General features: G+C 41.0%; 2 long non-coding RNA genes across 2 annotated transcripts; both read left to right on the top strand.

The window, feature by feature from the left end:
* Positions 1-3,806: 3,806 nt before the first annotated feature.
* LOC135331762 (uncharacterized) lies at positions 3,807-4,888 on the top strand. Its single transcript, XR_010393057.1, has 3 exons — positions 3,807-4,240; positions 4,295-4,429; positions 4,489-4,888. It is a non-coding gene; the product is annotated as an uncharacterized LOC135331762 (long non-coding RNA).
* Positions 4,889-5,058: 170 nt separating this feature from the next.
* Positions 5,059-6,374, top strand: LOC135331324 (uncharacterized). The gene is made up of 2 exons (XR_010392997.1): positions 5,059-5,334; positions 5,773-6,374. It is a non-coding gene; the product is annotated as an uncharacterized LOC135331324 (long non-coding RNA).
* Positions 6,375-7,692: the final 1,318 nt, after the last annotated feature.

Raw genomic sequence — 7,692 nt, 5'->3', positions numbered from 1 at the left:
CCTGCTAAATCTTTTTGAAACGTAATTTAAAGGCATTCAATCATCCTGAAGTTGCCCTGGGTCACTGTAATTGTGCTGCAGCACAACTGGCAACTCCCCGGGCCTTTGTGAAGCAGCTCCCTCCCTATGTGCATCTTTTGTGTACTCCCTATGCGCATCTTTTGTGTACTCACTCTGTGCATTTTCTGTGTACAAATTTCGATTATTGATTTATTAAATATTTTTGCCGACCACAAATATACAATGAAAATTTTGACGCATGCGCAGACAACTAGTACCAAACCATTATAAAAGCGAAAACTCGGCCTGGGATCGAGGCTAGCATAGATACACGAATAGGCAACGCCCCACGTGATGCTAGGTAAATGCAGTGTGTGACGTCACACTCTCTGGTTGGAGGCGAGTTGCGCTCAAGAAAGTACACACAATGATCCCTTATTTTTCTCGTAGGGGGCCTAAAAAAGAAATTCAAAGCCATCAGGCATCATACACCCAGCACTACTGATAGCTACAGTTGCTATGTTAGTGCCGAGCTTTCTTTTATTCAGCTTGATTTGTGTGAAAAAACACCAATTTGTCAGTTTATGTACCAATATGAAATAATTTTATAACATGTACGTTTCACAAAATTAAAGTGTGTTTATAACTGCATGGAACAAAGCATATTTTCCAGCTCTCAATGCAGTGAAGTAGTAGCAGCACCATGAAACGTTTGTCCGAAGTCCATAAAGTTTGCGTACCTCTCCTGCTCTTACTGTACATGGTAATCTAGTTTGAAGTGATCTAAGACACAGTTTAAGTATTAGAAAGTGAAACACAAGTATCTTTATCTGTATTGTGTTGTGTGATCGAAGAGATGGCATTTGAAGGACTTGGGAACAGACCTGTTATGGTTACCTTTGTAGAGTGTACTGACACCCCCTTTGGAGCTCACTTTCTCATCACTTTGCATATAGTAGCTCTAAAAGATTAATAGCCTATGTTTAAGTGTATCTGGTGTCTCCTCAAGAGCACAGTTTGCTATAATACTACAAACTATTAATATCTTTACTGACATTTTGAGTGCACACACCCCTTTTTGCTCATTACACGCCCCTTTTAGCAACTCGCCTCATCCAACGGAAGTGCTGGGTGTTGCCTATCCCTTTCTTTCGCTAGCTAGCTACCTGTACTATAGCTCTGAAGTAGTCTGTTATTGCATCTATGGTTATTGTCAACAACACCACAGTCTACTTGTAATCCTCTACTTCTGAACCACAGCCTTGACTACTGAGAAAGCACAGAGCAAGAATTTTACTACAGGCTTCAGCTAGTTCAGTTCAATACAGTAGAACCTCGATTATCCGGACACCTTGGTTCCAGAAGCAGGCTGAATATGCCGGATAATCGAATAGATAAACCACGCCTTGATCCACCCACTTTATTGATAACAGCAGTGCCACATGGTTGTCTGCGCATGCGCATAAGATAAGCAGGCATGTCTCCATGGTAACAGCTGCAATGCGCATGCGCATTGGAGGGACACGCCCATTTTCTAAAAAGAAAACTGCCAAGCCGGATAATCGAGGTTCCGGATAATGGAGGGCCAGATAATCGAGGTTCTACTGTACTGTCAAGCTTACACAACATTTTTGAATTTTATTGCGTGCAATGTACCAAATTTTGTCAAGATGCATCATATCAATTCAAATCTGCTGAGGAAGTAGATTATAAGATTAGATCCCACTTGTGTGTGTTTAGCAGGGAATTATGAGCCATAGTCTCATAATTTCCCAGGGAATTATAAGCTTGAGGGTATAAAGTACAAGTACAATTTTTGAATGAACAGAAATGATAATAAAGCTGTAGCTGCATGATAATTAGCTATGGCTGTTCAGTTTTTTCACTACCAGTTTCTATAGCGTTTGCTGGGTTGATGGTAGGGTTCACCAGTATCTTTTCTTGTCTCTACGAGGAACACTAAGAGCCAATGATTTTAACAGTTCTGGGTCCATTGTCACAAGCATGAAAGCACTATCTATGATGAAAGCATGTCTTCAACTTGTAGCATTTGTCAACTTCGTCCTCCTGACTTCTGTTTCTATCCTGCAGCCATGTTTCCTTCAGTAGACTCCTGTGTCTTTTTGGGAACGATAGTGCACTGTAGCATTGCTGCAAGCTGTTCCTTGCAATTGCTAGTACATATCAGAACAGTTTACTGAGAAGCTTGACCTGGGTGGGGCTTGAGTGCAGGAAAGAGGAGGCTGGGCTCATTTGTTGAAGAGCGCTTCCTGCACAAGGTGGAGTCACTAGTTTGTCCATTCCAATGTTGAAGCAAGGCCAATGCAAAGGTTTTTTTAGCAGAAATCATCTAGACTAGCTTGTCAGAACAGGACATTTTCAAAAATAAAGCTGTTGCTAAGGCTTGCTGCTTTTATAGATACACTTCTTGCCAGAGGCAGCCAATGAAAAGTGGGATCTAAATCAGTTAGCACATGTGCATTCGGTTATAGTGTCCCTCATCCCTCGGGCAAAGCCCTCGTGATATGGGACACTATAACACATAGATACCTCATGCCCATGTACTATCTATAACATAGTGCCTGGGGGAAGTAATTATATAATATAATTACTGGACATCACCTAGGATACGGACTGAATCAGTAAATAACTAGATTTATTTACTGATTCACTCCTATCTATATCCTAGGTGATTTCCAGTGAATATGAGCCATTGGAATATGGCTCATATTTTTACTTCCTACAAGCACTATTCAACTTTTGAATCATCTTGACAATTTGTACACAGTAAAATAGCAATACAGCACACAAAAAGTTTTGTAGACTACGTTTTGTGCTATTGTCATATTGACCTGAGCTAGCTAGCAGTCTAGTCTAGTCTCGATTTCCAGCCTCTTTGCATATACGAAGTATGGGAGGGCGTGGCCAGACTAGTCTAGTCTAAGCTACTTATTACATGTTCATGAGGCTTGAAACACTGCAGTTCAATCCTTGCTCTGTGTTTCTAGTCAAGGCTGTGGCTCAGAGGTAGAGCTAGAGGAGTACAGTGCAGTAGACTCTTGTGCAATGCAAATTGAAAACCTGCTGATATTGGTGGGCGGGTCTGGTAGTTTATGGCTTCCAGTAGAACCTTGCTAGCTGCTTGGTAGCCTCGAATCCAGGCCGATTAAAATACGTATTTTAATCGGCCTGGTCTCGAGGCTAGCTGCTTGGAGAACTTAGAAGTAGCTAGCTCTCATACTTGACAGTTGTAACTGTTCTAACTGCATATTCTGAGGCACAAAGTGGCTGTGAGAGCAAGCTTGACTGTCTCCATTGATGTTCAAATGACTGTTTTGCTGTTTTTGCAGTAAATAAATCAGTTGTTGACTGGTACTGGTTTATAACTACGCCCTCGGCATTGGTTGGTTATAAGCCATAATTACTAGTCAACCAGTCAATAACTAGTTAATTAAAGCATAGATACACGAAAGAAAGGGAGGCAACACACAGCACTTCCGTTGTATGAGGCGAGTTGCTAAAAAGGGGCGTGTAATGAGCAAAAAGGGGTGTGTGCACTCAAAATGTCAGTAAAGATATTAATAGTTTGTAGCAAACTGTGCTCTTGAGGCAGGGGCGGATCCAGGGGTGATTTTGAGGGGCTGAAGCCCCCCCTTTTTAAAAAACTACCTATGTATTGCTAGTCTGAGCATAGCCTCGATCCCAGGCCGATCCGTCTCTAATTGAACGCTAGGTCGCCTCCTCGGCCTGGTATTGATTGTATCTGGGCGTGTATCTGGGCATGTGGTTGCTGTGGTTGCTCAGGTATTCGCTAAAAAAGAGCGAATACCTGAGCAAGGTGGAGGGAATAGAAACACTAATAGTGTATGTAAGCATACTTACTCCGTAAAATCACCGTTAAATCACAAAGAACTCCGTGTCATAGGTCTATTCTTTGCAAGTTTAGTTTGTCATAGACATATAATATGTAGATATAGGCTTAGCTAGCTAGAGTGTGAGGAGCTGTCTTGTGCAAAGGAAGAAGGAGCATCACTCTTGTGAAAGAACAGACCTAGGTTCTCAAGTTTCTGCTATCAGTGGCTACTTTTGATTGACTACACAATTTAATACAAGCGCTTGATTAGACCATTGATTGCCAGATACACTTGGTAGAATCTATCCTCAGACTCTGGCCATCGATCTCTTGTATACTATGCTCAGGGGTGTCCACAAGTGGCTGGGCCTGGGATGTATTGTCAAGGTGAGCGATATAAATCAATAATACCCTTTCATCATTGGAAATTGTACACTATAGCCTATAGCCCAATCCTTGGTATCTGGATCAAGATATGACATTACGGCACTGGCACTGGTGTTGTGTTAGCCTCCTTCACCGACCTTCAAGGAAGTGCGGCCTGGGATCGTGGCTAGTTTTGTGTGGACCATCACTGTGAGTTACAAAATGTGTAGTGGAATGGTGAATTTAAGTTCATACTAATTTGTATACAGGAGCAAAATGGAACCTTCCCCTCCAACCCCTGTCGTACTCCTCCTAGCTGATGGGTGCGAACTTATTGAAAGAGGATGCCCCAGTGCCACTCGTGTCCTTCCCAAGGGTCCGATCTTATAGAACTACCTGCACTAAAACTACTGACATGGAATGGCTCTTTCAACACTTGTGGTTGCTATCCTGACCAGTGACGTCAGGATTCTACTGTCTCTTGATGCACTGTGAACACACAATCTTTGTTATGCCACCTGAAGGCGCAGTAATTATTAAGTCTTTCTGGAAGCTCTTGTTTGAGATCTTCACTTCTAAACATCTGCATTTATTATGGACGCAGTACTGCTGTGCACAGTATTAATTTCTAGTGTCATTATATCATTATATCGCTGTATTTTTAGCCAACTGTGATGAACTGAAGATGTTACAGTACATAGCTGATACTTACCAGTTTCCGGTCACGCCCAGATACATACCAGTTTCCGGTCACGCCCAGATACAATCAATACCAGGCCGAGAGGCGACCTAGCGTTCAATTAGAGACGGATCGGCCTGGGATCGAGGCTAGTCTGAGCATAGATGTAGGAGAGAGGGATTGGAAACGGAAGTAGATTTCAATGTACTTCACATATGACCTCGATAAACATCCTCGCCTCGCTTAATGAGGGCTAATTTATTCCCCAGTAACCTCGCGGGTAACTGAGATTATTGCAAATCTAGGATTTTATGAGTCGTCACTAGTATTCTGTCAAGTTTTCCAGTATCCAGTGCAACTGTGCTTTATATAGATAGTGAATAACCATTATTCAAGCTCTATTTACCGTTGCAACTATCTTCTTCATTGAATTTAGGTAAGTTTAATCTTGTATTGTACACATTTATCCCTTTTTCTCTGAAATGATTAATGTTTAGGTCGTATACTTCAATATGCTTGTTGGTAAATCATGTGGTATCACCCCAAGCCAAAGAAAATTAGTCATACATCAGCTGGTAGAATTTAGTGCTAGAAAAAAGTTGAATTAAAGAGCACCACTAAAGATCCCTTTTTTGGGAATATGCTAAGCGTTACAGAAATTTTAATTTTAGGTATACATTCCCTTATGATTGGTGATCACCCCAAGAGCATTAGTTTTGGATCAGGTGGATGTATAGCTTTTGTGTGCATGAATGTGTAGTCACCTATTTTTACCTCACAATTGTTATTGGCCCGGTAGTAGATTGTGGTGAAGGGCCTGTAGGCCCGAGATATTTAACTACTACAAATGCTGTTTCATCTATATTTTATATAGCAATACCTCGCAAGCCAAAACGTACTGAGTACGCTGAAGAAAAGAAGACAGAAGAATACCGAAGAATACCCCTCCTCTCTACACCCCTACACGTCACTGCCCTCGTAAATGTGTTCCGGCTATATATACACTCTTGTATACCTCACCAGCTTCTCTCCATCTAAGACTGTCTGATAGAGTGCTAAACTAATCATAATTATAGCTGTAATAATCATTTTTATCGTGTAAGTTGTTAATGTTCGGTTTGATCCCACTCGTTTTACACTTAGAAAGCAACTGGCAGTGCTGTGGAGTGTTTTGCTGTCTCCAAGTGTATGTAATTATACTTAATGAATTGGAAATTGAAATGTACGCTCACCAGCCTAGTATATATAGAAACTTCGTACAACTGATTCATCAAAAGTGAAAACAATTAAGAAAGTTACATGGTGTATTATGTATCTTGTCGTGTGAATGATCATGGTTATTGCCTCAAACTAGTGGACTTCTTGATGGTTTTCTTTTTCATTTAAGTTTAAGTTGGCAGCAAAAGAGAAGCCTCTGACAGTCACAAATACATTCACAATTTCAGGGAACTAAGCATCCTCTGATGATTTTATATCTACTGTGAAACAAGTATCCAATACCACTATATAGCTCTGCACATTCTCCTTACTATTACCATGTACCAATGCACTGTTAATTGAGTCTCTTTCCCTCTTCTTTCACCGCTTACAACTAGTGTTCAAGCTGGCGCTGTGCTAATGCCTCTCGCCATGTTTTTGCTTTCGCTGAAAAGTATTAGAGTGTTATATTAGTTTCTATAATGAATTTTATATTAAAGTTAGCTTATCTATATAAAGTCACTGAGAAGAATAGACTTATTGACATGCATCTATTGTTGTTATTGACCTCAAGAAAGAAGAAAATTGATTCTTCCAGGATCTATAGTTCAGTGTATATAATATCTAAGAAGAAAAGACCTGTGTACATGCATATTGTTATCTATATTGTTATATGGTAGTGTTTTGTGGCTTACCAGGCCCTCAAGACAAAGATGATTCTGCCAGGAGGATCTGGATCTATCTTGGATATTATTTTCTCACACATGGGGAATGAGCGCGCATGCGCATTACATCCATAGGTAGCTGTTTTAACAGATATTTTCTGAGTATTGTAGCTAACAAAAAGCTAGCGCTTTAGTGCAAGGCTAACTCATATGTTGAATAGAAAGTTTGTGCGGACAGATGATGCTATGAAAGATTCTGAAGAGACTGCAACAGCCTTCAATGTGAGTCAAACTAGCCATAACTCGAGAAAGAAGCTTTAGTTTGCTAATCCACGAATCAAAATCCAAGAGATTGTGGCTAGAAGCCTATAGAAGCTGTTAGCTTTCGTCGCATTGCAACCGTTGAGCAGTTACAGCTGGAACAGACACACACACAGACAGACACACACACACACACACACACACACACACACTCACAGTCAGCTTTACCGTATCCCTCGTGCGGCTACGCCTCGAGGCATAATGAGTTTTCCTCATTTGAGGCAAGAAAAGAAGACAAGAAAGCGAGGCGCGGATGTTTTCCGAGGCCCACTTCCGTTTCCAATCCCTCTCTCCTACATCTATGGCTCTATTAGTTATATATACAAAGCATCAAAGAGACTGCATGCATGCAAAGACTCTGTATCAAAGTAGCAAAATTGTTTGCATTATTATTCTATCAAAGTGAAGGAAGATTTACCTTTCAAGTTACTCATGCTTATACCTATAAGAGTTAAATGCTTTGATGCAGCTCTGCAATGTTGGATCTGCCTGTAAGACAATCGATGTTGTGCATAGCTATATCGCCATATTTGCAACTTACTTTCTCAGCCAAATTTCAAGACAAAACATGGCGGCGTTATCCCCAAGCGGCTGGTCGCCAAAGGAGGCAA

Source organism: Halichondria panicea, chromosome 2 (genome assembly GCF_963675165.1).
Source record: "Halichondria panicea chromosome 2, odHalPani1.1, whole genome shotgun sequence".
Taxonomy (NCBI): domain Eukaryota; kingdom Metazoa; phylum Porifera; class Demospongiae; order Suberitida; family Halichondriidae; genus Halichondria; species Halichondria panicea.
This window is presented reverse-complemented; position numbering and strand designations above follow the sequence as displayed.